Genomic DNA, 27,936 nt, shown 5'->3' on the forward strand with positions numbered 1-27,936 from the left:
GCCCACTCTGAGTTCTTCGCCCTCCTGCCACTTGGTGATGGAGCTAGTAGGTACACTTGTAGGTCCTCTGCCCCCAGCACTAGGCTTCTGGGGAGAGGATGGTCTTTGGTGTCTCGTGGGCGCTGTGGGTGCTGCAGTGCACGGCTGCCCGGTGACCCTGACCTTGTGTCTCCTGGGATCCCTCCCAGTTAGGAAAGTGCTCTTGGGAAGAGCTAGTGGCCTTGCCTGGAGGGTGCCCCCCCCCCCCCCCATAGCTCTGCCTGCTGCTGCAGGGCTCCTCTGGCACCCCCTTCCTCTGCAGAGCTCATTACAAAGGACAAATGCTTCTAAACTAACAAATGACACCATTTCTTCCCTGGCCCAAGTGCGAAAGGAACAGGTCGATGTGAGCTGCCGCAGTTCAGATTGATCCAGTAAGCACCGGGCTGTGCTGGCCCATGGCACCGAGGCAGCTAAACTGGGCCCCACTTACTCCTGTAACTGCGTCTGCCACCCTCGCTGCCCACAGGGACAAGACGACCGGGTCTGTGACAAACATCTGAGGGTTCAGCTGCCAGCAGCATTGATCAATTTCAGAGCGCCTTCCCCAAATCGATGCCACTGCAGCCAGCACTTCGGGCTCTGGACTCAGGGAGTCGATGGTCTGACCCTCCCTCTAAGGTCAGGCCTTGGAGCCCTGGTGTCTGGGGAAGGTGCGCCCGCCCCCGCCCGCCCCCACAGCGCCTGCCTCTTGCGAAGTGCTTGCTTGTGGGGGAGCTCGGCGGCGCCCTAGGAAGGACATTCAGGAACACCAGAACACTGCCGTCGGCTAATCTCTAATCTTCGTCTTCACTTGCTTATCACTGCGTGATTTACGTTGATGTCTAATGAGGTCCGCGTCTTCACACAGACGTCAAGCTGTGACCCAGCAAGGCGACACGATTTAGCTTCACTAAACAGCCCTCCGGTGTTTAAGTCCTTCATGCCACATAAATTAGACTGCATGGAGAAAGCTGGGTCCTGTGGCTCCTACTTTTTCACAGAAACACTGTTTTGAAAATAAATTGCAAACCGTCACTTAGAATGTGAAAGTGAATTTACATTGAGCAGCTTTCCTACTTCAAAGCCACATGTGTGCACCTCTAAGAGGCAAGCCTCAGCCTCGGAACCTCCCACCCGAACCCCCTTAAGCCCAAAGTGCCCAGGTCGGTCCAAAGTGGCCAGAACCCTGCTGGCTCTATCAACCGCCTTTTCAGAGCTGAATGTGTCTACATACTCAGCGACTTTATCCGCGGGGCCACTGTTGTTCCGAAGCCTTTGTTATCCTGGCATCGCAGTAGCGTCTGCATCTGCATTGAGCGGGTGCGGATGGTGCACAGACACCACATCTCAATGCCATTCTCTGCAGATGAACAGGATGCTCGGCGTGTAAAGAACTCAATTCCACGCTTCCATGAAGAATAAACACGTGCTTTTCCTTTCTGAAAGAGCGCTCTTTTTGCCTGTTGTGGCATCAACATTAGCACAAAGCGAACAGCTGAAAGGCACTCTGGGACAGCCGTTGATTTTAAAATGCTAATACAGACCGCTCACTAAGTTGCTCCACACCCTGAACCATCGAAATTGCTGACAATTCTAAGGGCTGGCTAACCAAGTGTCTGTCAGGGCAGTAAAATAAAAGACCGTAGTGGATGTCAAGCAAAAACACATTCCCCAAACTCATTTCCTCCGCTTCCCACAACTGCATCACGCTCATCATTGCTCGGCGGCAGACAGTGCGGAAGGAGAGACGTTCAATAAATAAAGGGTAAATGGATTTTGCAATTACCAAATGTTAATAAAACACTACTCCTGTGAGGCAGCGGTCGGGAGGCCTGGGGACAGCAGGAGAGCACGGTGGCGCTAGGCTGGGCCCTCCCGGGTCTGCTGTCCTCACCAAACCATTGCAGAGGCTGAGCCTGGGTCTGAACCGGATCCCACTGCGGACTGGGGAGACGGGTCAGCCACTGCGCCAACTTGGCTGTCAACACTCTGCAGGCACTGAATTGGGTGTCAGGTCTTAAATCGTTCTCCTGCCTGTTTTCTGCCCTATAGCTGTCCCTCCTCCAAGCTCCCCCCGCCTGACCTTGAATGGAAAGGGAGCCTGTTTTGCTCTAACCAGTTTGGCTCAGTGGATAGAGCATTGGCCTATGGACTGAAGGGTCCCGGGTTCAATCCTGGTCAAGGGCACATGCCCGGGTTGCGGGCTCAGTCCCCAGTAGGGAGCCTGTTTCATTGCTGGGGACCTGACCCTCCCGCTACAGGCGTCAAATCGCTTTTCAAAGGCCCCGCTGATGGCCTGGACTTGTGTCCCCATTGCTGGTGCTGTCCTGTGGCAGTTTAGTCTGGAAACACTTCCCTCGAGTCTCTGTGATGCTCTCAAAGTAGAACAGACCACAGGTTTTCCCGTGAACCTTCCGTACAGTGGCAGGCAGAGCTGGACCGCCAGTGTGAGCACAGCGAGCAGAGAGGCCCCTGACCTGCATGTGCCTGCTGCCCTCAGACCACACGAGACTGGCGTCTGCAACCCAGAGGCTGCTCCGAGCAGGTCCTCACTCAGAACATCATGTTGGCCGTGTCGGTGACCGGTGTCAGATGAAGGACTGAGCCTCAGAGCTGAGCTCCGCGTGCTCCCTGGCAGTCTGCCCCAGAGCCGCTTGCTGGCCCTCCCCAAGCCCTCCTCCCTGCTCCAAATGGGGGCCTGCCCACCACGCAGGGTCCCCAGGAGCCTTTGGCGTTGGAGCGTGAGCACTCCCTGGAGCCCGAGGGTGGGGGACAAGCCAAGTGACAAGTAGCCGGAGGAGGTAAGGAACGGGCATCGGGAGGAGATGGGGACCCACGTCGGGCAGTAAGTTACAGCTGTGGAGACGGGACAGCACAGGCAGAGGCTGCCAGTGACACTGGCCCCGGAAGGCTCTCCACCGGGCAGATGGGAAGTGGATTTCCACAGCGAAAGGCCCGGGAGCCGTGGGAGGTCAGAAAGAGGAGGCAGCACTACTTCTGCACACGCAGCGACCGAATGTGTCTGAGAGCCGCCCTGATTGCAGCCATGAGAGCCAAGCTGTGCAGGCTGTCCGCCCCGTTCTCCTCTTCCTTCCCAGAGGGCTCTGGGGAGGAACAGCTTTCACCGCTCTGGGCTCTTTATGGACTATCCCTTTATTGCTCACTTGGCGTCAGGTATCATCCTAAGCACTTTATGAATTGGTATCAATGGGATTCCCATTTTGCAGATGGGGAGACTGAGGCACAGGTACATTGGTAACTTCACAACCTAGATCACAGAACTGGGAGCATGGTGACCCCGCCCCCCTAGTTTCCCTGGCCTGTGCCCTTAGCCCCCTGCGGAAGCTGCCCCTTCTCCCCTGAGGGAAGGGCTCTCGCGGGAGCAGGGCTAGGCCCTGTGGCGCAGCACTGCGCACGGCCTCGGAGACGGAGAACATGGAAAAGCCCGGAGTCATATCTGAGTCTATAGACAAGGAGTTACCAGCCATGGAACTGGAGTAAATGCTCGATTCGGGAGTAGAACTTGTAATCAGGTCTCCAATCACTCTGAATCTCAAGGCGAGAGAATGACACAAATGCCGAGAGCAATGGTTTGGGATCTGGCCTGGTTTCCCCTGCGCGTCTCCAGTGGGGAGGCCAGGGGCCCGCTCTCTGGACTCCCTGGCTGAGGTTAGGGACTGGGTTGCGTCCTCGGCAGACAGGGCGTAACGAGGCCATTAGAAGCAGGGAAGGACTGTCCTGTCAGTGGGTGCTGATTAGCGTGCTCTCATCACCATCCGCGTGGCCAGGCGGGCGAAACGGCCACAGGACGCTGTGAGGGGACGCCAGGCGCCGCTCGGAGGAATCCTGCGCTGCATTAACGTCTGTTAGCAAACGTTTCATAGACTCGATGTGACACCACTTGTTCCTTCTCTTACTTGAAGACCCCGTCCCACTGTTTCCAACATCACCTCCTAATTCCCACAGGTGCTGGTAGCGGGGAGAGCTGTGCACACAGTGGGCGCTCAGTACGTGTTTGCCAAGTGCTTTATCGATGGTCCTATCGCTGAGAAGCTTGGAGGGCGAGCAGCTTATTACAGACAGCACAAGAGCTGCTTTAATAAGAAGTTCAGCCAAACCGGTTTGGCTCAGTGGATAGAGCGTCGGCCTGCGGACTGAGGGGTCCCTGGTTCGATTCCACTCAAGGGCATGTACCTTGGTTGCGGGCATATCCCCAGTAGGGGGCATGCAGGAGGCAGCTGATCGATGTTTCTCTCTCATCGATGTTTCTAACTCTCTATCCCTCTCCCTTCCTCTCTGTAAAAAATCAATAAAATATATTTTTAAAAAAACAAAAAAAAGAAGTTCCTGTCCGCCTTTGGGTCTGACTTTCAAAGATTTTACTTCAAGTAATGCATCTATTAAGCCAACAGCTGGTGTGGGCAGTACTTGTCCCAGCTCCGTGGAAGCCAGTCGGTCACGCACCCTGTGTGGGTTCCCAAGTTGTGTGGGTCTGTGTTGTTGTGCTTTAAACAGCGAGAAGAAGGGGGGTGTCCATCTTCAAGCTCCCCCCACATTTCCTCCACCCAATCCTGAGTTCCCAAGTTGACTCTGCTCACTGGCTCCCACTGCCCACGTGACCTCCCAGAACATGCGTGGGCCACACGCACACACGCATGAGCTTTCCTCCTGCTTCATCGGTGGGTCTGTGACGATGCGGCAGGGTCCAAACCTGATCCTGTCTGACCCACCAACTGAGGATGTTTTTAACCCTTTTTTAGACCTTATTTAGCCATAGAGTTTTAGGTTTACAGAACGATTGAGCAGATGGAACATGAGAGTTCTGTCGGCCGCCGCCTCCAGCCCGGTGCACACCTGTCAGCACCTTGCGTTGCTGTGGTGCGTTTTACGCACCTATGGGCCATGCTGATGCACCTTGTCCAGCAGGGCCCGTGTTCATGGGAAGCCGCTCGGTGCAGGGCCTTCTGCAGATGTGACCCTGCAGGGTGGCGCGCCCACCGTGCAGCCTCCTGCAGAAGAACCTCGCAAGCCCAGCACCTGTGTCCACTTCGTCAAGAAGCCAAGGGACCAGCACAATCCCTGCCTGCCGGGAGCCGGTCCATCCTTGCTGTTTCAAAGGACCTGGCATATATGGCATACTGTTCTTAATATGTTTGCTCCCCTTAGCGCTGTGTGTTTTAACCAAGGTCACCTCTCCAAGAAAGGTTGTTTCCCCAGGTAGGAATTTTTCCCTGAAGTCAGGGAGGGGATGCCTCTCCTAGAAAGGTTGTTTCCCCAGGTAGGAATTTTTCCCTGAAGTCAGGGAGGGGATGAAACTCCTTAACTAAGTGCCAGGCGGGTAGTTAATCACTTCAACTACAAACAATCATGCTTAAGCTACATAATCTTTACTCCCTGGAATGGAGATAAGAAACGCCCTAACCTTTGGAATAGAGATTGATAGGATTGGAATCAACTGGTATAAATACAGTTGAAACAAGACAACAGCAGACAGAACTTAGGAGACAGAGAGAGAGAGAGAGAGAGAGAGAGAGAGAGAGAGAGAGAGAGAGAACACGAACCTAGGCACAGAACCTACACAGAACGTTCTCTAGAGACAGAAGAACTTCACTGGAGAGAACATGGCAAAAGATCCTGGACAGAAACTGGCCTCAGAACCTAGCGAGAGAACATGGCAAAAGATCCTGGACTGAACCTGACTACAGAAATTGGCAAGAGAACCTGACTAGAACCTGGTGACTGAACCTGGCTGGAGAACCTGGACAGAACCTGGCTGGAGAACCTAGCAAGAGACCATGGACACAGAACCTGGCTGGAGATCCTAAGCAGAACCTCTCTAGAGATTGAGACCAGAACTTGGCTGGAGATCCTGGCTTAGCTGCTGATCAACCGAACTCCGTCTCCGTGTCATTCCTTCTTCGCCGACTCCGTCCACACCTTTGGGGACCCCTGGACCCGCTGGGGTTGGACCCCGGCATATGGCGCCCGAACAGGGACCCTTAGGTAAGCCCCCCATTCCCCTAGGCAAGCGCCCCACACTCGGGACGGATAGGACTCCACCGTAGGAAGAGGGTGGATAGTCTTCGCCGACTCCGTCCACACCTTTGGGAACTCCTGAAACAGGATTCCCCTAGGTAAGCCCCCCCCCCATTGAGAACCCCCACACTCGGGACGGATAGGACTCCACCAGGGTACTGCAGACCCCCCTACAGAGGATAAGTAGGGTAAGAAGGTGGATAGTACAGAACTTAGATTGAGAAGATGTGCCATACTGAGTCCAAAGAAAGAAGACTCTGTATTGATTCTTAGATTGAGAAGATGTGCCATACTGAGTCCAAAGAAAGAAGACTCTGTATTGATTCTTAGATTAAGAAGATGTGCCATACTGAGTCTAAAGAAATAAGACTCTGTATTGATCTTTTAACACATATGCTTGCTAGCAGAGGAATTAAGGTTACTCCTAGTCAGACAGAACGTTTTATACAAGAAGTATGTCCATGCTTTTCTGAGGAAGGAAAGGTAAATGTAAAGGCATGGGAGGAGGTAGGCCCAAGGAGCCTTATCCTTAACCCCACTGCAGCCTTTCCACCCCGGGAAAGTGCAGGATTGGCAAGTTCTCCCTGGGGTGATAGATCAGGCCTCAGGTAATAGCGGAAAGTGCCAATCCTACTCTTAAAATGGATACAAGAGAGCATTTCAGGTTTTTCTTTTTAATGCCTGCTTTTAAAAAATAAAAAAGGGGGAATTTGCCGGGAGCCGGTCCATCCTTGCTGTTTCAAAGGACCTGGCATATATGGCATACTGTTCTTAATATGTTTGCTCCCCTTAGCGCTGTGTGTTTTAACCAAGGTCACCTCTCCAAGAAAGGTTGTTTCCCCAGGTAGGAATTTTTCCCTGAAGTCAGGGAGGGGATGCCTCTCCTAGAAAGGTTGTTTCCCCAGGTAGGAATTTTTCCCTGAAGTCAGGGAGGGGATGAAACTCCTTAACTAAGTGCCAGGCGGGTAGTTAATCACTTCAACTACAAACAATCATGCTTAAGCTACATAATCTTTACTCCCTGGAATGGAGATAAGAAACGCCCTAACCTTTGGAATAGAGATTGATAGGATTGGAATCAACTGGTATAAATACAGTTGAAACAAGACAACAGCAGACAGAACTTAGGAGACAGAGAGAGAGAGAGAGAGAGAGAGAGAGAGAGAGAGAGAGAGAGAGAGAGAGAGAGAACACGAACCTAGGCACAGAACCTACACAGAACGTTCTCTAGAGACAGAAGAACTTCACTGGAGAGAACATGGCAAAAGATCCTGGACAGAAACTGGCCTCAGAACCTAGCGAGAGAACATGGCAAAAGATCCTGGACTGAACCTGACTACAGAAATTGGCAAGAGAACCTGACTAGAACCTGGTGATTGAACCTGGCTGGAGAACCTGGACAGAACCTGGCTGGAGAACCTAGCAAGAGACCATGGACACAGAACCTGGCTGGAGATCCTAAGCAGAACCTCTCTAGAGATTGAGACCAGAACTTGGCTGGAGATCCTGGCTTAGCTGCTGATCAACCGAACTCCGTCTCCGTGTCATTCCTTCTTCGCCGACTCCGTCCACACCTTTGGGGACCCCTGGACCCGCTGGGGTTGGACCCCGGCAGGGCTCCAAGGCAGAAACCGTCTGGGTGGGACAGTTTTCTGGTTTCGTCACATTGTCTAGAACATGAGAAGCAAATTCCCATCGCAGCAAATCCCTGCAGGTGGGAGTTGGAAGGGACGGCGCAGAGGTGGCAGCAGGCCAGGGAAGACTTGCTAGAATGCCATCACTTTGCCAGGGTCCCCAACTAGCAAATTCTGAGCGACTGGTTCGCCTGAAATGTCTGGTCATAGGTGAAACTTATCACACAGGGCGTCCGGGTGGGCTCCGAGTGTCCATAGCTGAACATGGACAAAGAGGAACACAACAAGCTTACAGCTCAGCAACCTGCATACAGGCCCGGGTGTGGGCACCTCCTCCCCACCCGAGCCTTAGTTCCTCTTCCTTCTTCCTTTTGTGCCGAAGTCCTCAGCGCCCTCTCCTACACTCCAATTACTTACTTACTGCTTTTGCTCATCCTCAGTCTCCCCCAGGGGATCAGGACGTGGTGTCTGTTCTCAGTCTCAAGAACTAGCATGTAGAGGGGATTGATGCATAGCTGTAGGTTGAGTAGGTGCCATATGTCATGTGATAGATGCTATATTTGGCGTAAGGGAAGCAGTCTGTCTTTTCACAGTAAGCTGAGTGTTTATTACTGGGATGCTCGGGGTGTGCGCTGGTGGTCGGTCAGCAGTCTTCTCAAGTCCCTACTGAGACAATCACAGAGAGAAATGGAGAATTTGAGACACTGTCACACAATGCTGGGGAGAAGGTTGAAGAGATTATAAAATGGATCATTATAGACAAGAAAACCAATGTGGAGAATTATGGATCTTTCTAATGCAAATATCATAACTATCAAAACACAATTAATCATCAATGACATAATTATAGAAAAATTGCTGCAGACACAATACAGATCTGTGAATGCAAGAGACACGGGTCCTCTGAGTCCCAGGGAAGATCATCATAACAGGCCAAGCTTAGGCTCATGTAGGAGAGCATTTTAAATGGCAAAATAAAGATAAAAGCAGAGGACATATTCAGAAGCAGACAGTATAGTTGCGTAAAACACAAATGTGTGTGGTCTCAGGTGGCTCTCCCACCGACACACTCCTGCCCGAAGGAGAGGAGCAGCAGGGCAGCTTCTGAAGGAAAGCAGGCTTCCCGGGCTGGGTGGCACACAGCCTCTGACATCCATGCGACCATTAGATAGGCCACCAGACACATTTCCTGCAAAGAGGTGCACACCCGTCTACTTCAGGCTCAGCAAGGGGTACCTTAACAATGCAAGACTAAATCATCAGAGACTGGAACCATTGAGCTCACCCGCCCCAGGGATGCTGACACTGCAGCCAGGCCTGCGGACAACCCACGTGTCCATGGAGTGCTGGTCAACGTTTTAAAAATGACTGGATTCCGCCAGAACCGGTTTGGCTCAGTGGATAGAGCGTTGGCCTGCGGACTAAAGGGTCCCGGGTTCGGTTCCGGTCAAGGGCATGTACCTGAGTTGCGGGCACATCCCCAGTGGGAGATGTGCAGGAGGCAGCTGATCGATGTTTCTCTCTCATCGATGTTTCTAACTTTCTATCTCTCTCCCTTCCTCTCTGTAAAAAATCAATAAAATATATTTAATAAAATAAAAAAAAAATAAAAAAAATAAAAATGACTGGATTCCTATCGCTCAGGGCAAAACGCGCCCTACTGTGATGTCCACGCATCTGCCTCTAGGATCCTGGGTGAGTATCCGTTCCCCTGTTTCTTTTGCATTTTCCAGGTTTTTAAAAGAAAAAATATTTTCAGTGGGAAAAAAGTAAATTGTACATAAAGAGGCAAGTTTCATGGGTCACAGTGACCAGATATCAGTTCATTGTAACTTCCAGTCCTGATTGGAACAGAAAGCTGTATTTTTATCTCACCTTCACAAAGCTGGAGTGTGAAATTCCAGATCCTCTCATGAAATGGTCCTTCTGTGCCCCTTAGTCAAGATGCACCTTTCCCAGAAGGACTGCAAATGACTGTATCTGAAGACTCCTGGAAGCATTGGACGTTAACATCGTTGAAAAACAAACCAGCAAAAAAGAAAACTCACCAGGTTTGCACCTTCTGAGGTCTCCAGTGTCTCCAGAGGTCAAGCTGACACACCGTGGGACGAGGCCAGCACCCATCCCACGGTTGGCATAGACTATCTGGTGTGCCCCAGGCCCTGGGAAGTGGACCCTTCTGTGAGGCAGGACACTGCACAGCCCAGAGCTCACTTCCAAGGACTGGGCAGGGCCAGTCCTTTGCTAGAGGTGTCCTGTGCTGCATACCTCTTGTCAGAGACTCGCCATCTGAGAAAATACCAAGACATAACTGATAAAAGGCCCACCAGCCCAGTGGCAGAAGGGATACCAGAGCCCTGTGCGGAAGCTGGAAATGCCGCGAACATTTCTGAGAGCATTTTAAATCAGGATGTAGCTGAAGCCTACTGTGATCAGATTCCCTGGGTGCGCAGAGGTGCCAGCTGAGACCTCCCAGACTGATGGTCTTGACCAGAGGGCAGCAAGCTCTTCCTAGAAAGGGCTGGATGGTGCGTTTCTGGCTTTGCTGGCCACGTGGCCTCCGTGGCAATGAGTCAGCTCTGTGGAAGGAAAGCAGCCATGACACTGTGCAGCGTGGCCGACGGGCCGGTGGGACTTTGTGCAGGGACCCAGCAGTGTGACCCTCGCTGCTGCTCACCGGCAGGTGCCGGGGTCCAACCCCAGCGGGTCCAGGGGTCCCCAAAGATGTGGACGGAGTCGGCGAAGAAGGAATGACACGGAGGCAGCGTTCAGTTGATCATCATAGCCGGGTTCTCTTGTCAGGGTCTCCTGCCAAGTTCTGGTCTGGATCTCCAGCGAAGTTCTGGCTAGGATCTCCAGCCAGGTTCTGTGTCCATGTTCTCTTGCTAGGTTCTCCAGCCAGGTTCTCCAGATTCTCCAGCCAGGTTCTGTAGCCATGTTCCCTCGCTAGGTTCTCCAGCCAAGTTCAGTCACCAGGTTCTAGTCAGGTTCTCTTGCCAATTTCTGTAGTCAGGTTCAGTCCAGGATCTTTTGCCATGTTCTCTCCAGCGAAGTTCTTCTGTCTGTAGGTTCTGTGTAGGTGCTGTCTTCTTTCTGTCTCCTAAGTTCTGTGTCTTGCTGTCTTATTACATCTGTATTTATACCAGTTGATTTTAATCCTGTCAATCTCTATTACAAAGGTTAGGGTGTTTCTTATCTCCATTCCAGGGAGTAAAGATTATGTAGCTTAAGCATGATTGTTTGTAGTGATTAACTACCCGCCTGGCACTTAGTTAAGGAGTTTCATCCCCTCCCTAACTTCAGGGAAAAATTCCTACCTGGGGAAACAACCTTTCTAGGAGAGGCATCCCCTCCCTGACTTCAGGGAAAAGTTCCTACCTGGGGAAACAACCTTTCTCGGAGAGGTGACCTTGGTTAAAACACACAGCGCTAAGGGGAGCAAACATATTAAGACCAGTATGCTATATACGCCAGGTCCCTTGAAACATATGCTGTGCAGATGTTTCTATCTTGCAGCGACTGTGTCAAGCAGGAAGGATGGACCGGCTTCCGGCAGAGCCCCTGAGCGCCACTGTCCTCCCCGCAGGGGGACTGACTGGGGTGAGTCCTGTGCACCAGGTGAGCTCACCGCCTCCCAGAAGTGAGACCAGGGCTGCCTGCCCCGCCCTCCCCAGCCAGGGACTACAGAGGAAAGGCAGTAACAACAAGAACAACTTCCCATGGTTCCTGTACATGAGTCCTTTCCCCATGGGGAGGGCAGAAGGAAGAACAACCCCACCCCGCAAGTGTGCACATCCTCATGCCCAGAACCAGGTCACCTGACCCAGGAGAGGATCTTTGCAGGTGTGATTCAGTGCCAGATGTTGAAATGGAGGCGTGGACCAGCCTGCATTATGAGGACGGGCCTAAAGTCTTCACCAGGGCCCTTCAGTGCAAGAGAGAGGCAGGCGGAGGGGGAGGAGCGCGAGAGCGGCCATTGTGGCTGTGAGGATAAGGCGGGGCCAGGCGCTCCCAGTGAGAGGTCAGAGTCCTGGCCCAGCCCCGGAGCCGGAAATGCATGTTGACCGCTGCCCTGGAACCGGTGCATGATTACCACACAAATGCTGCATTTCCGTGAAAAGGCACCCTGCTGCCACACACACATCTTTCCTACCCGTCAGTCCACATTGCAGCCCAAGGCCTGCACCAGCTCTAAGAAACGTGTTAAAAAACGTCAGGCTAATAATTTGGGGTGAAAACTAGAGCGGGAAGCACCTTGTTCAGACTCCCTGCTGCTCGTGGATGCCATTGCCCAACGAGGTGCCATCACCACTGACTTACCTGTTGGCCCCACTCTTCCACCCAAGAGAACAGGTACCCAGAGCGCTCCCCCCCCCACCCCCGCCGCCCCCGGTTACCATGACCACCGTCCTGTCTCTGCAGAGGTGACCTTCTGTGGCCCGGGAGCAACAAATGGCTGCACGGGGGGATTAAATCTGCCCCAGTGGAATGATTTATGCTCCAATAAAGCCAAACAAAACCTAATTGGGTAGGATGAGACCACCCAAAATTATGTTCATGATGAAAAACAGAGCGAGGACTAATTACCCCAGCACACTGTTCCATTAGCTGTAACTCCACAGTCAATTAGTACTCTGTTTAATTGTACAATTAATGGACATATAAATTAAATTCATAGTTTATTTCTACCACTAAATTACTTATTTGAATTGCCTCTCTTTGGAAAAAAAGTGGAGACTCAATGCATCCATTATTAAAATGACTGGGTAACGGGCATTCTGGGCACGCCTTAATTGTAAAACAATTATTCCGAGAGGAGGCCGGATGATGCTTGTGTTATTGGGAGCTGAAGAACTTAATTTGCTCTGATCAAATGAACAGGTAATGGTTCCATTGAGTGACACACGGTTCTCCTGGAAGATTTCAGCTTCTATCAGCAGATCCCACACCACCCAGGGCTGTGAAGGCGGCAGGTGAGGGGCAGGGGCTTGAGCTGACCTATGGGGAGCACAGCGAGAATCCACAGGGTACACCCCACTCTTAGAAGGTGGGTGGGGTGAGATTGCTGATGAAGAGATGCCAGGGCTGCCTGCCCCGCCCTCCGCAGCCAGGAACGACAGAGGAAAGGCAGTAACAACCAGAACCACTTCCATGGTTCCGGTACACGATCAGCTTCCCCTGAAGGTCCACAGGCGGAGGGCACTCATTTATGCTCACACGCAAGACACCCCCCAGCAGACACGCTGCCATCTCATCCTTGCCCCGGTGAGCCTCCGGGGGCACCGCCATGCGTCTGCAGCACTGGCTCCCTCCCGGGGAAGCACGGAAACCTTTGACACTCCGAGGGGAAGTGGTGTCCCGGTGTGGGAAGGAGGGTGCTCTGCCCCTTGCGCTGCATAGGCAGCGGCCTCCAGCCTTGCAGCATCAGTGAGGTGGCTGATTCATCGGTGCTGCTGTAACAGACCCTGCTTGCTCCCCAGGCAACACCTGCCGGCCCAGGACACACACAGCGCCCATCCCTTCCTCCAGTGCTCCGCCAGGAGGGCGGCCCTTCGGCAAGGTCCCTCAGGTATGGTTTCTGGCCCGGCTGCCTCCAGCTCTCTACCAAAGACACCCCCCCCCCCACCCCCTGTGCTTAGGCTCCCACTGGGACTCCCACTTCATCAATCAGGTCCTTGCCACACTCCCCTGTGGAATTATGCATCTGGGGCGACTGCTTGGGTTTGAATTCCAGCTCTGGCTCTGCCTGTGCATGTGACCTTGGACAAGGCAGTCTGTCTGTGCCTGGCTCCATCCAGTGACATGGAGATGACTGCATTTCCCCAGGGGCCCTGTCACATTAAGGAGCAGGTACTCGACAGAACTGTCCCCGTCACTAGGATGTGTTAGACTCCTCAGACATTACATGTAAGTGGTGTCGGAAAGCAGAAGTCCCATCCAACCAAACGACCAAGGTGACTGATACAAGCCAGGTGCTGGGAGCTTGGATTTCTCGGGCGTGTGGAGGAAGGGCACTGGGAAGCCACCTGCTGCAACCCAGTCCTCCTGAGATGTGCTTGGCCCGCTGTGAGTGCTGGGTCTGTTTTTCATGTTAGAACACAGCCCGCGCCATCAGATACAAGCAGAACAATAGGCCTGGTCTCACTGGCCAGCGCCACCTGTGTGTACACAGGGCACCCAGGTGCTCTGAGAGTGGGAGCGGGCTGGGAGCAAATGCTGTCACCAGTGTCTATGGACAAGCGTCACCGGAAAACTGCACCAGACCAAGTTCAACAGCAAGACAAGACTCAAGACTACTGCAGGGGCCGACCTCCCCCGCCCGGGCAGCAGTGAGGGTGCTTGAGCGCGGGGGAGAGCAGAGAGCCGAGGATGCCAGGGGAGGTGACAGTGGGACGGCAGCGCGCTGACATTCCTGAGCTTGCCCTGCTCTTCTGTGAGGTGTTTGCTAGCTGGCACCTTCCTCCTCTCCTGCTGAGGATGGAAAGTGCTGCCTCCTTTCCTTCTGTTTCCCTTTCGAAGAGGTGGCTCCTCAGGCCCCGAGAAAGGTGTTTCCTGGTTGCAAAAGGCCTGCAATGGGCTGAGGAGGGAGGGGAGTCTGCATCCGTTTCAAAGGTTCTGGGGGAGTGTGGAGCCGCTGGTTTTCTAAGGCAGCGCCCGAAGCACCGGAGGTGGGAAGCTGGAGCCCAGGACCTTGACGCTGGGTCACTCAGCAGGGCCTCGGGCTGCCTGGCTGGCTGCAGGCTGCTGGCCCGGACACGAGCTGCCCTCCTCCTGCAGCCTGCCTGGTGGCCATGATGACATTCATCTCCCGTGCAATCAAGCTCCTGCCCTTTGTGCCTGAATCCAGAATTTCGGCAAAAACACAGCCTGTGCCATCCAGCGCCTTGTCAGCTGTCTCTCAATAACCTGAGGGCCAGGGTGTTATTGACACTTGAATTTAACCCCAATCATAGTGGGATAAACGGCCTGCCATCCGCAATCCTTATTTATCGAGCTTCGCATGATCCATGGATTCTAGGCCCCCCCGCCTCTGAAGGCTGAAGTATGGGGCAGCGGCTCCCACCTCTGTGGCCTGATCCATGTCCCCTTCCTGCCCTGTGGTGCTGCCTCTCGGGGTCCCACCAAAGCCAAGCAGGCGAGCACAGGCCTTTCTGGGTCCTTCGCAGCCTCCCTCCCAGGGCTTTTGGTTCTGCCCAGCGATGCTCCTCCCTTTGCCTCGATGCACATTTCCGGGGCGTCTCCTCTGTGTTTTAAAGTACACCCAGCTTTAGGACGCAGCGTGCTGACCCGAGGGAGCAGGCCAGGCACCTGCCTCAGGGAGCTCATCACCCAGGTGGGCTCAGGCGCCTGGGCAGCACGCAGGTGTGGAGGGGCACATTGGCTGGCAGAGTGTGGGGGGAAGGGGCGTCACCCAGAAGAATCTGAGACAGACCCCCCTTCACCCCTCAAGCGTGGGTTCTATTTGGAAATGGGGCGGGTGGAGGTGTGAGAAGTGGTGGCAGTGACGGGGCAGGTGGAACTCAGGCACCAGCCGGGACCCCTGGGCGGCCTGGGCTGGGAGAGCACTTCCCAGGGAAGCAGGGCGGCTTGCTAGGAGGCGCCTGCCCTTCGTAGCTGCCCTGGAGCTTTGCTCATTAATAATTGAAACCTTGGCCCCACCTGGGAAGCGTGAAAACCACCTAAGGCAGTGGTTCTCAGCCTTGGCTGCACATTAGAATCACCTGGGAATCTTTTTAAAATCCTGATTTCTGGGCCTCATCCTCCGGAAATTCTGTTTCTTTGTTCTGGGGTGGGGCCACAACATTAGTAACAAAGAAGCAGAATTTCCGGAGGATGAGGCCCAGAAATCAGGATTTTAAAAAGATTCCCAGGTGATTCTAATGTGCAGCCAAGGTTGAGAACCACTGATAAGGGCTACGTGGAAGCTTGGTTGATGATAAAGCAAAGTGCTTGTGGTTTGGAGAAAGCAGGTGATTTGTGGTGAGTAAGGACCTATAAGTGGATGTCGAGTGTCCCTGGCCCTCACAGGAGAGCCTCCGATCACAATGGAGGGGCCGGCCTGTCACCGGGCACAGCCCTACCCAGGCCCTGCGGACGGGATGGGGCGGGATGGGAGGGGAGGGGAGGGGAGGGGAGGGGACGGGGGCTAGGACAATCAGCGTGCTGGCCCCTGAGTCCGCCCTGGCCTGGGACTCCCCCAGCGGCTCCTGCAGGGAGCCCAGCACCACCTTTGCTCACCTTGAGTTGCTGCTTTCTCATCGTCAGGCGGTTTCAGGTCCCGTCTCAATGTCCCCTTCACCTTTCACGGACGTTTCATCTCATTGCTCCTCGTGAGGTTTACATGCTGGGGCAAGGCTTTCTCTGAGAAAACAGGAAACCACACACACAGTGCCTGTCGGGAGCACGCCTCGCTGGGGCGGGTTCACCCGAGGTCACGGGCTCGGTGGCCGGAGCCGCTCTCAGGCCCTGGGTCGGTGCAGCCGCAGGGTTCCGCGGCAATGCTTCCCGCTCCGCGTTTTAAAAGTAAGACCTAATACTTTAAGACTTGGAATTACTTATAACAGCCTGACATTTTGGGAGGATTAATAAAGAAAAAAAGTACTTAGCATTTTACAATATTGGAGGCTTTACTGACTTCTGAGATTGAGTGCATTAACAACTAGTGGGATATAAATCTGACATCCTTTCATGGTGGGAAGCTGGCTGTTGTGACTCAAGGCCAATGTTCTGAGCAGACACAGAGCCCCCGGGAGGTGGTGGCCGATGACCCTGCAGTCACATGCACTTCCCGCCTGGACAAGGTGGTGACAGGCACAGTGTTGGCGAGCAGCTGCTGTTACAACACCACCTTAGTGTATAGTCCCCTCGTTATGGCAGCTTCCCCGGGTGGGAGTTGGGGTGCCTTCTTTCCCGTCTAGGAGCCTGGACTCAACTATGCCATGTCCCTGAGTGCCCACCTACCCCCCGCCTGCGGAAGCCCGCCAGGTCCCCCTGGCTGTGGCCCAGAGCAGCCGGCACCAAGGCCGACGGACCTTAGCTATGCAAGAGCCCGACTTTAGAGCTGGGACGAGTCCCCTCCCTCCCCATCCACTCAGCTTCTGGGATGAGGTGGCCAGGAGGCCATTGAAAGGTATAATGTTCCTACTAATATCCGTGACCCTTACTCTACGGCTCAACGGTGGTCTTCTTAGCAAACGGAGAATCCGTCTTTCCCAGTGCTCAGTCCCAAGATTTTGAGGGGTCCTCACTCCCCTCTTCCTTTGCACCCCAAGCCGAAGCAGTAGCAGATCCTATCCTTCAGAGTATGCCCAGCAGGGACCACTTCTCCCGCCCCACTGCTGCTTTCGCGGGGCCAACCCGCCTCCTCTCCTAACTCCACAGCGGCCATTCCTGCTCGCTCTCTGCCAATGCTGCCATGGGCCCTTTCAGAGCACAGGTGCCCTGGTCGCTTCCGCCCAGAGTGCCAGTGCCTTTGGGCCTCGCCCAGGTGAAACCCGGGCCCCTCGCCCGCAGCCGGCATGCCAATGCCACTGTTACTCGGGCCATGGGATCAGCTGTTCCGCCTCTTTCCGCCGCAACAGGAAACCACCTGTGGATACTCCCAGAGCAGCATCTTCTAAACCCCCTGAAACATCGGCGAATGGTAATTATTGATGGGGCCCCGAGAGCAGTCCTTGAATAGAAGTGTAGGCTTAAGACCCAGAAGGTTCTCACAGAAGAAATGATGAAAAAGGGATTCATATTCACTTTGATTTAAAAACAAATTAGAAAAATCTGCTTACGCCTAAGTTAGTGAGCATGGGATATATCAACCGAAATAACTTTTACGCTGTGCGTTCTGTTATAAAAGACGCGTCCCCACCTGCTCTGCAGACCGCGCTCGCGGTAACATGGCAGCCTGCTGTGGGTCTCACTCCCCGGGAGGTGAGGATCAAGTCTACTTCTGCGTCTCGCTTCATTACAGCGGCGCGTGAACCTCCTGCTTCTCCACTCACGATGGGCGAGGAATAAAACCTGTGAGCTGCACGTTCAGAGGATTCAGAGCGGCGGACCCTGCACAGTCATGCGGACACGCTCATCCATCGGCCGCCCTGATGTCTGAGAAACCGAGGCTGTGCCGGCTTCTCTCCGTCCTCGTTCTCACTTGGGAAGTTCGGGGTGGTCTGAGAAGTCGAGCTTCCCGGTTGTTGTCGTTTCTGTTTTGACGAAGCTGCCTGCTTCCAGCCATGGTCTTTGGGAGCCAGTCTGTGGAGTATAAAGATTGCACAGGTAGATGTTAAACTACTCAGGCAAAGTACACCCCAGAGCGGCGGCCAGTGGAGGCAACGCCAGCCTGAGGGCAGCGGGTGGAAGACCACCCGGCATGGCAGCTCCCACCGTGGGCGATCGGGGGGCTGGGTGTGGCCATGGGAGCCTGGTCCAAATCCAAATCTTGGTTCTGCTCCTTAGCGGCTGTGTGCCAGGGCAGGCGCTAGCACCGCTGGGCTCTGCCGCGTGCCTGTAACGCCCTAACCGGTTAAGGTGACGTGAAGGCGGCATAGACTGGTGCCCGGGGTGAGCCCTGTGTGAGCGTGAAGCTGTTTCTCTAGCACAGATTACCACGCAGCTGCGGAGCAGCTTCAGCACCTGCCCGCTGAGGGCTGCCAGAGGCCCGTCGGCTGTGGCAAACGTGCAGCCAGGAGAGGCACCGGGAAGGAGGCCTCTGTGCAGGAACGGGGCTTCTGGAGCAGAGAGCGACCCCGCCCCCTCCCCCCAACACACACACAGGCCTTGGGAGACCCCCTTGCAAGGCTCCCTGCAGGTGCGTGCTCTGCGCGGGCTCAGGCATGACCAGCTCTGAGGCCCCAGGCCCAGGGACACCAGGCAGGACACGAAAGAACACGTGGCTCAACCTGCTGCTGTCGACTGAGGGCGACTCCCCACCCAGGCGGTGCCTGGCAGTGTCTGGGGCACTTTTGGTTGTCACACCTGCCGGGTGGGTGCTACTGAGCCCCATGCATAGAGGCCGGGAAACTGCTAAATGTCCTACAGGACACCGGGTGCCCCACAAAGAATGATGTGACCCTGAATGTCAACCGGGCCAAGAGCAAGAAACCCTGCGTATGGCCTGGGGGACGGTCCTGCTGTGGGCTCGGTGTCAGCTGTGAGTGCAGGGCCAAGGCTGCCCTCTCGGCTCTGGGCACGCTGTGCAGACCCTGCCACTCGCCACACCGTGGCCCGAGGGCACAAACGCAGGATTCGTGGACAATCAGTCCTCCCAGCACAGGATTTGTTGGGCAACACGGGGCGCGTGAGTTCATGCAGATGAGAAATATGCCTTTCATCTGGCCTGATACTCTCCAAATGTTTACAATTGCAACTACTACGGTAACAGAATTTCTCTAGGAACCGGCTCTGCCTCACTGATGTCATTCTAATTCTGAGGCAAAGTCCCAGACCTCCCATCAGCAGGGGGCCCTGGTCTCGCCCACCACGTGGAAGCACTGCTCTCCTGGCACGGCCACAAGCAGGGCCAGCAGCCTGTACATAACCCGCGCTCCGCTCCGTGAGGCCTGGGGCCACGCGAGACGCCGCAGCCCCTGTGCAGGGGCCTCATGTTCTCTGACGCGCCCTCGTATGACTTCCGTGAGATTTACATTTTCTTTTTCCCTCCGAGGCTGTAAGGAATGAACACTTGATGTTCACACTGAGCAGAGAGATTGATTTGGTTGCAAAGGAGAGTTTCTTTATAAGGTTCCAGCATCCCCCTCTTTTGGGAAGACCCGGGACTTAAAGCATTAATGCAGAACTTCCATCAGGTTTGAAAATGACACATATGGACGTCATGGCGGGTGTGGAGGCACGCGGGGGGCGGGGGGGGGGCCGGGACTGCGGGAGAGGACTCAGGGTGGCCCGTCTGTGCAGCACGCACACCTGCTCAGCACTCCCGCGCTTCCTGCATTGCCAGGTGCGCATTTCTGTAACAGTCGCACCTTATTTACAAGTCACGTCTTGCAACAGTCTAGCTAGCCCATTTCAAACAGCTTTTAGCTGTGGATTCCGTTTGCAAGCGTTCTCAGAGTTGTGGAGACCAGCCACCAGGTAAGAGGCGTAACCCAGGTGGCCTGGGGGAGGGACCTGGCTCAGCAGCTGCGTGCTGTTGGGTCCCACTCTCCCTCCCCTCCCTGCTCACCGTCCCCCAGGCTCTGTCAGCCGGTGCTCTCTGCTTGTCGGTGGCTGGGTAGAGCCGGTTACTGTCCCTGGCAGCTAAGAAGTGTTACGTAAGCCGGAGCCTGCTCCCTGTGTGCGGTGTTTGTGTATAAGTCGCACCCCACACATGGGCACCCTCGCGAGCCTGAACGGACCGGACCGAGGACTCTGTCATCCCAGGGCCCAGAGGCCAAGTCTGGTCACTTCCTGGTTCACACATTCACTGAAAACATTCTCGCTGGGCCCTGCTGTCAGCAGAGCTCCCATTGCGACAGCAGGTTGCAGAGCTGGGCCAGGGCGGGGCTGGCTGGGGAGCGAATGAGAAGATACCGCCAAGCAGACTGTCCACAGACACACGGCAGCGTCCCCACCGCCCTGCGGAATCCTGCAGGCCATGCGGCTTGCTCCGACTCCTGGAGGTGGCAGCATGCCCTGGGATTATTTCAAGGTTGGACTGACTTTTGTCCAAGGGGCAGGGCAGGGCAAGGCAGGAGGGATGGAGGGGGGGTGGGGGGATGGGGAGGACACATGGATGCAGGTGGGCAGAGCACTGTCCGCACTTTCTTCCTACCTGAGTCAGAATCAAGAGCCAGACAGGAGCCTGACAGCTAGGGACTAAAACAGCTCACCCAGCCCCGGGAGCCAGCAGCTGGTCACTACCCGCCCTGGGCTGGACGGGCCTGCCTGTGGGTCGTGGGCACCGCTGACAGCGCGGGCCCCGCAGGGGAGTGGCACTCAGCACCGGACGAGGACGGGCGCAGAGTTCACCGCCCAGGGTGGGACTCGCCCAGGGGCACAGGCGCTACTAACCATCGTTCTGTAACGAACAGGGAAAACCAAGACTGCTGTGGGCCAACCAGGACCTCCCGCACAGAGAGGGGGGCAAACCCAAAGGGGGGAACCCCAGTCAGCACCTGCCCCGTGGGGAGCGGTGGGAGGAGTCACGGCCTCTCCCTAGGTCAGCAGCAGGACGGGGGAGTCAGTCTACTGAGATGACTTTAAAGAAGGAAAAGAAAATGGCACATGTAAGGTCCCACAAATGAAATGGGGGGACGCTCCTGTCATGGGAAATGAGCGCCTGGGGATGCGGGGCTGCGATGGGGCTCTACTAGCTCCATCACTTCATCCACGTCTGTGCGCACCCGCAGGGGGTTCCCATCACTGCCACTGGCAGGAAAGGACCCCGGGGTTCAGGCCTGCTACTTCTCAGGATGGCATGGCCACTGCACAGCCAGGAGCTCCGGGTCTAAGACTCCGCTTCCACGGTCCAGGTTCTGTGGGCACTGGAGGTGCACCCGCGGGTGTGCTGTCGGGCAGGAGGCAGGTGCAGGGGGAGGGGACCGGAGCCCTGCCCCGTGTCTCTCTGGTCTCCAGGGCTTTGCTGAGCCACATCTTGGCTTCCCTGGGAGCCAGCAGAACACAGCTGGCGGCGCAGGGCCCCTGAGCGTAGTGACAGGTCCTCAGCCTGGACCCGCCACAGGAAAACCATGCATGGGCATCGCACAGAATTGTTCAAGGATCTAGCACAGAGCCAGCAGGACAAAGCCGCCTATGACTTACTTGGGCTTCAAGAAAGCGTTTGACACAGTGACTCACAAAGGACTAATGCTCTCGGTCAGCAAGTCTGCCATGGAGAGGGAGCCGCAGGGACTGGAAGGGGCTCGTCTAGATCCTCAAGACAGACCCGAGGGTCCCCCGCAGCAGTGAAGGGCAGCTCCCAGCAGCGGGAAGGGCGCTGTGCTCAGGATGCAGTGTGTGGACACAGACCCTGCAGGCTCCAGGGCTGCGGCCTTCCTTCTTCCCGCTGCTCTGCCTGCGGTCACACCAGTGCTCAGTGCCCTGTCGAGGGCCTGGAGACTGCGGTCAGGTTCTCCAGCAGGAGAGAGTGAGAGGCGCCCTGGGGGGGCGGGGGGGGGGGGGGCAGGTCAGGAAGGAGCTGCGTTCGGCGGCAGAGCTGAAGCGGCAGTTTTCGCGAGGCTGCTCGGGCGAACTTAGATTCTTCTGAGGACTTACATTGTCTGCTGCCAGGAGGCTTGAGCTGGCTTTGCTCTCAGCATTTCGTTATCTTTCTAGCACCCACTTTGCAATTTCCCAAACACCCTCTCACCCTCAGCCCCACAGCCCACGTGGGTTTTTATCCTCCCCCTACAAGTGGGTGCAGAACCCCAACCTGACGTGACCGACACCTCATCCTCCCAGTGGAGGTTGGGTCAGGGTAGACATGGGGCTCACGTGAGCCTCAGAGTGGCCCTCAGGACTCAGTCACGGCTGAGCCGAACCCCCCTCTTCCAAGCGAGGTGCGTGGGGGATGTCCATGCTCCCAGACTTTCCTGGGAAGCAGGCTGCACGCGATGGGCTCTCAGGAGGGCACAGCGCCCACACATGGCCCACGTCTGGGCACTGGGCACTGCCCTCAGCATTTTCTGCATGTGGAGGCCAGTCTGCACTGGTGTTTCTGCTGCTTGAAGACAAAGAATCCTGAATGACACCCTCCCTGGGGCCCCCAGTTCCTGTCTGACTATCGGGTTTTTGGACACGGGCCCTGTGTTCCACCAATAAACAGAGAAGCCAGATTGGAGCTGTGGGGGCAGCTGGGTCCACTGAGGCCACAGCCCAGTCCACCCCACCCTGACAAGGCTGGACCATGAGGGGGTCTTCGGAGGGGAATCAGGGAACCTTTTCAGACCCACCTGTTTCATAGGGGAGGAGAGGGAGCCCCCCGGAGGGAGGGCCCCTCCACTGATCCCGGGAGGTCTGCCTTCAGGGCAGCACTTTAGCATGTAGTAGAGGCCGGGTTGTGTCCCGTCAGTTCCTCACTGTCATCGTCCTCAACATCACCATCACTGTCGATGTCCACGCCCTGTGACCTGGGCTTGTAGTCCTGTCATCAGCTCCAGGTTACATATGGGCAAACCTAGGTCATTCTTTTGTTCTTTTTTTAATCCTCAGTCAAGGATATGTGTTATTGATATTTTAATGCTCACCCAAGGAGTGAGGATATTTTCCCATTAGTTTTTAAAGAGAGTGAAAGGGAGGAGGGAGGGAGAGATGGAGAAGAAAAGGAGACACATTGACTGGTTGCATCCCATGGGGCCAGGGATTGAACCTAAAACCCAGGTGTGCGCCCTTGACTGGGGCCCAAACCCAAGACCCTTCTGCCCATGGGCTGACGCTCTCACCACTGAGCACAGATTACCACGCAAACCACCTACCAAAAACATTCCCACGGCAAAGGTGGGGCAAACCCAGGCCATTCATTCGATGCGAACTTGGTCAGCAGGTCATCCCCAGTGTCCAGAGTGTGGCTGCAGCCGTGCTGAGCACTAGCCGGGGTGGGCCCAGCGTAGGAAGCACAGTCCTGCCCGCCCGCCCTTGGAGGCAGAGCCTGTGACTAGACGCAGGAGTGGAGACGTGGGGGAGGGAGCAGGCTGAGATTACCAGGGTCTTACAGGCGGCTGTTAGGAATTGTCTTCTTCGTCCCATGAGCCACAGAGGATCATTATGGATTTCTCTTAGGGAGAGGAGGCAATGAGTCTTGCATTTTAAAGAACAATTTAGAATAATGTGGGATTGAAGAAGGGAAGCGTGCCAGAGACCATGGGGAATCCTTGGGGCACAGCCTTCGAGATGCAGGGGCCTAGGGTCAGGAGGGTGAAGAAGGAGGTGCCTAGGGTGATGGCCGGGTCTGAGCAAACTCATTGGGGGGGCGGGGGGGGGGGCAGGGTGCTGGGCACAGAGCAGACCAGAGACGGAGGTCTGGTGGGGAAGCCGCGAGTTCGGGGCAGGCCGCGCTGAACGGGAAGACTTGGAGGGCAGCCTCACTGAGCGTGAGGCGGCTGAGGGCTCGGCGGGGAGTTTCAGTTTACAGACAGCAATCTGAACACTGACGCAGGGGAGCCTCTAGGAAAGAAGAAGGAGTAAAAGTCAGACAAATAGAATAAAGTCAAAGAGGAGAGAGGAGGGCAGGGTCTGGAGACGCCAGCTCTGGGCGGGCGGGAGGACCAGGAGGCGGGCCCACGGCGAGCAGGCAGAGAGGGTTTGTCAGACCCGCAGCCAGGCGGGCCACTCGCGTCCGATGAGAAAGGGAGCTGGGGCTGGAGAGCAGCGGGCAGTGCGTTTCCCTCTGTGGTTGAGGAGGAGGGGCCCGTGTATGAGCAACAGGGAGGATGGCGGCTGAGAGGCTGAGGAAGGAAGTACAACTGGGAACCTGTTTCTCAGGAGAGTGTGGATTCAGAACGAAGGGGGGAGATTGTCCCTCAAACGCAGGAGGGCAGCCCCTCACACGGGACCACAGGGCAGAGGGTGCAGAGGGTGGAACTAAAACCACTCTCCCATGGCATTCATTGCCATTTTAAAAAAACAGATCGGTTATTTATTCGGGTTTTTATAAGAAATTCAGAACACCAGTTAGTGAGGATAGAGCCCATTGGTGAGAGCGGACAGAGCGGAGGAGCTGAGGAACGGCTTTGATTTTTGGCAGAATTTGTGAGTCCACAGGCTTCTGGTCAACCTCTCGCTGTCCTGTAATCTCCTATTTCTCTTTCTCTGTGGAGATCTCGCCTCCTGGTGTCTGGGCTTGCGCAGCTTCTCCTTGAAGTAAGCATCGGTGAGATGTCTGGGGATTTCACACCACGGATGTCGATTTTGGTGGACGCAGAGATGACACATTTCTGGTGTGTTCTACGCAGAGGAACTCGATGGAGGGACAGAGGTCCAGTCACAGGTGGCAAGCCGCTGCTCAGCTGTGTCAGGAAACCACCCTCTTGCCTCCATGGCGCCGGTGAGGATGATCAGGATGGTCCCAGGCGGGATGCCGGCCCGCAATCCGCAATGCTGACCGGAGGGCTTCTCGCCTGGCTCAGCAGCTTTGAACACATCTTCAGTAGGACAACATCTACGCATTTTGTGGAGTTTAACCCCTCGGCACCACCATTCTTGTCACCACCAACTGGCTTTGCAACAGTAGCAAGAACTTTCTCCTTTTTCTTTTCAATCCTGGATTTAGCTGCCGAGCTCTTCCTCTTGTGCATGGCCTTCCGGGAGGATCTGCCAATTCCTCTGACGAGGACGGGGTTTCGGCTGCAGTGGGGCTTCCCCTTCTTAGGCGCCTCAACCTTGCCGCCGGCATCGGCCTTCTTGGCTTCCGGTTTCTTCTCCTTAGGGTCCGGCTTCTCGGTTTTCTTTTCAGCCGCCATCTTGCAAGATGGGAAAGAGCAACTGCCATTTGTTTTAATGGCTCCGTGACTTTGGGTGCAAACAGTTTCCAACAACCTCATGTACATGACCTTCTGGGAATAGTGGCTGTTCAGCCGGGGACCTGATCTTCACACAACACATCCATGTCCCAGCCCCATGAATACCAGTAGGCTCTGTTAACACTAAAAAACCATTGAAACCTGTAAAGAATTTTGTGAGTTTATTTGAACCAAACTGTCGACATATGCCAGGAAGCAGAACTTCAATGAATTGAGATAGTGCTCCGGAGAATGGCAGGTTACATCTGTATTTATACATTGCACTCAAAGGAGGGACGTAGGTGGGTTACATGACATCCATTGGTGATAGATTAAGGAGGTGGGATAAAGCAAAGTGGAGGAACTCTGGGATAGGGTAAAAAGTGGAATGATGGGCATGTGCCTCTTTTACACAGATGGGTACAGAATAGTTTTACATAATTAACAGTTGACAATTAACTTGATAACAATGAGGGAATGTCCTGGTGCCATTTGTTGTGCCCTGAGGGGTCTGGAAAAAGGGAAGTTACAAGTTACCCAGACATCTCACAGATATGTTATCTTAGAGGCAAAAAGACAAATGGGCTCAGTAAAGATCTAAGTTGATCTTTGTCAGGGAAAATGCAGGCCTAGGACCTCACTACCCACTATAACCTGTTTGTAGTTAAATATTTAATTTTCAGACCATCTTTTGTGGTTATTTTAGGTCTCTGAGTTTGCAAGACTGCCACGCAGGCCTCCCCTGAGCTTGTCAGGTTAGCATGATGCTCCTTTCGTCCACAGGACTCAGACCACAGCGCAGCTCTCAGAGTCCAGTTTCCAGGCCCTGTCAGGGGCTGGTGATGGAGGCGGCGTTGGGCTGAGGGAGGCTCCCTTGGTAAAGCCTCCTCCTGCAAGGCATCCGCCCGGGTCTGGGAACATGGAGTGAACATCGTCGACAGAGCCTGGTGCTCGATGTGGTCGGGAAGCTCTGTCCTCTGCAGACGAGGATGTGCCGGGCTGCAGTGAGTGAGGGCCTCGGGGCTGAGCACCCAGAGTGAGAGGGAGGCCGAGGCTGGGTCCAGGGCCAGGGCCCGTGGGGGTTAGGAGTCCAGGAGGAAGGCCTCGCTGAGCAGACACGAGAGCAGGAAGGACAAGAAAGGGGGTCTGGGCCTCGTGCTGTGCCTCATGTGGGTGAGCGTGTGCCGCTGACGGGGTGGGGCCCGGGGTGCCTGGCTCAGCCAGTCCTCCTCTTCCTGCTCTTCCTGCGGAGGCAGCAGATCCTGGCCCCCGAGGGCGTTGCTTTCTGCACGGGGGACCCTGTGACTGATGGACCCACCCAACAACAAAAAGAGATTTTCTGTTAAAGACATGTGAGAAATGCTGCATATTCTATTCCCAACTGAAGAACTCAGTTGAAATTGTTATGTTAAAGATTAGGAAATCCTGACACAAAAAAGAATTAATTGTTGTGATTCTTTCTTTAAGAGTTCACCCTGACACACCGTTCAGGGGGTCTGACTTCCAGAGGGCAAGGTGGGTGCCGCTGGGGACTTCACACACCTGTGGGCCAGGGGCAGGGACAGGCCCTGAGCTAAGTAAGCTGGGTGACGGGGAACCCCAGCCCCGGGCCCATGGTCGGGGGACATGTAAAACAAGCCGCCAGTTTTCTCCGCTGGCGTCCGTGAGGTCAGCACGCCCTCCAACACCAGGCAGTTTCCGGTTTAATAGGCACATGGCTTACTGTGCAGGCACTGCCTGTCCATGGAGCTGAGCAGGATCCGGGACCTGTCCTTGGTGCTGACATTGGAAGGTCCTCTCTGCCACTCCTGTGCCCTTGAGGCTGCTCTGGCTCTGATGCAGGGGCTGGCAGGGCGGCCTCAGCACCGGGTCGGACCTCGGGATGGGTCTCGCTGGCCCCTCTACGGTCCCCTCCTTGACAACCATGGTGGGAAATGTCCATAGGAAGGGGGGAGGGGACCATGAAACCGCTGTCATGGAAATAATTAAAGAAAACCTGTTTGTGAGCGGTGCTCACAATGCTGCACTGCCCGGACTGCAGCAAAGCTCAGTGCCCTCAGCCCTGGGAACCAGCAAGGCCGTCCACGGCCCTCCCCCTCCGCCCACACCTGAGTGCCGCAGCTATCACCATCCTCCCCTCCACCCATGGCTATGGCTGTCCTCCCCTCCATTCACGTCTATCACCGTCCTCCCCTCCACACACGTCTATCACCGTCCTCCCCTCCACTCACGTCTATCACCGTCCTCCCCTCCACTCACGTCTATCACTGTCCTCCCCTCCACTCACGTCTATCACCGTCCTCCCCTCCACTCACGTCTATCACCATTCTCCCCTCCACTCACGTCTATCACCGTCCTCCCCTTCACACATGTCTATCGCCGTCCTCCCCTCCACACACGGCTATGGCTGTCCTCCCCTCCACTCACGTCTATCACTGTCCTCCCCTCCACTCACGTCTATCACCGTCCTCCCCTCCACTCACGTCTATCACTGTCCTCCCCTCCACGCACGGCTATGGCTGCCCCCCCCCCCTCCACACATGGCTATGGCTGTCCTCCCTTCCATGCATGGCTACCATTGTCCTCCCCCTGGCCCTGCCCCCATGCCAAGTTTTGTCAAGCAAAAGGGAGGACGCTCTGCAGCCTTTCACTTGAGCGAAGCACAGCCCTGCTCCCGTGTTTGAGATGGAAGCTGGTGGGACCCAACCAGGTCCCGAGGAAACTCCCACAATGTCATCGATCACAGAGCACAAGCCCCACTGCTGCCCTGAATCAAAGGGAGATTGGATGCCACTGGAATTTCCACGGCCAAAGCCTGTTCC

At 55.3% G+C, this 27,936-nt stretch overlaps 1 pseudogene across 1 annotated transcript; it reads right to left on the minus strand.

Moving 5' to 3' along the window:
* Positions 1-24,287: 24,287 nt before the first annotated feature.
* LOC308523092 (large ribosomal subunit protein eL6-like) lies at positions 24,288-25,075 on the minus strand (annotated as a pseudogene). Its single transcript has one exon. The product of its transcript is annotated as a large ribosomal subunit protein eL6-like (transcript).
* Positions 25,076-27,936: the final 2,861 nt, after the last annotated feature.

Source organism: Myotis nattereri (genome assembly GCF_964212035.1).
Source record: "Myotis nattereri genome assembly, chromosome: 8".
NCBI lineage: Eukaryota > Metazoa > Chordata > Mammalia > Chiroptera > Vespertilionidae > Myotis > Myotis nattereri.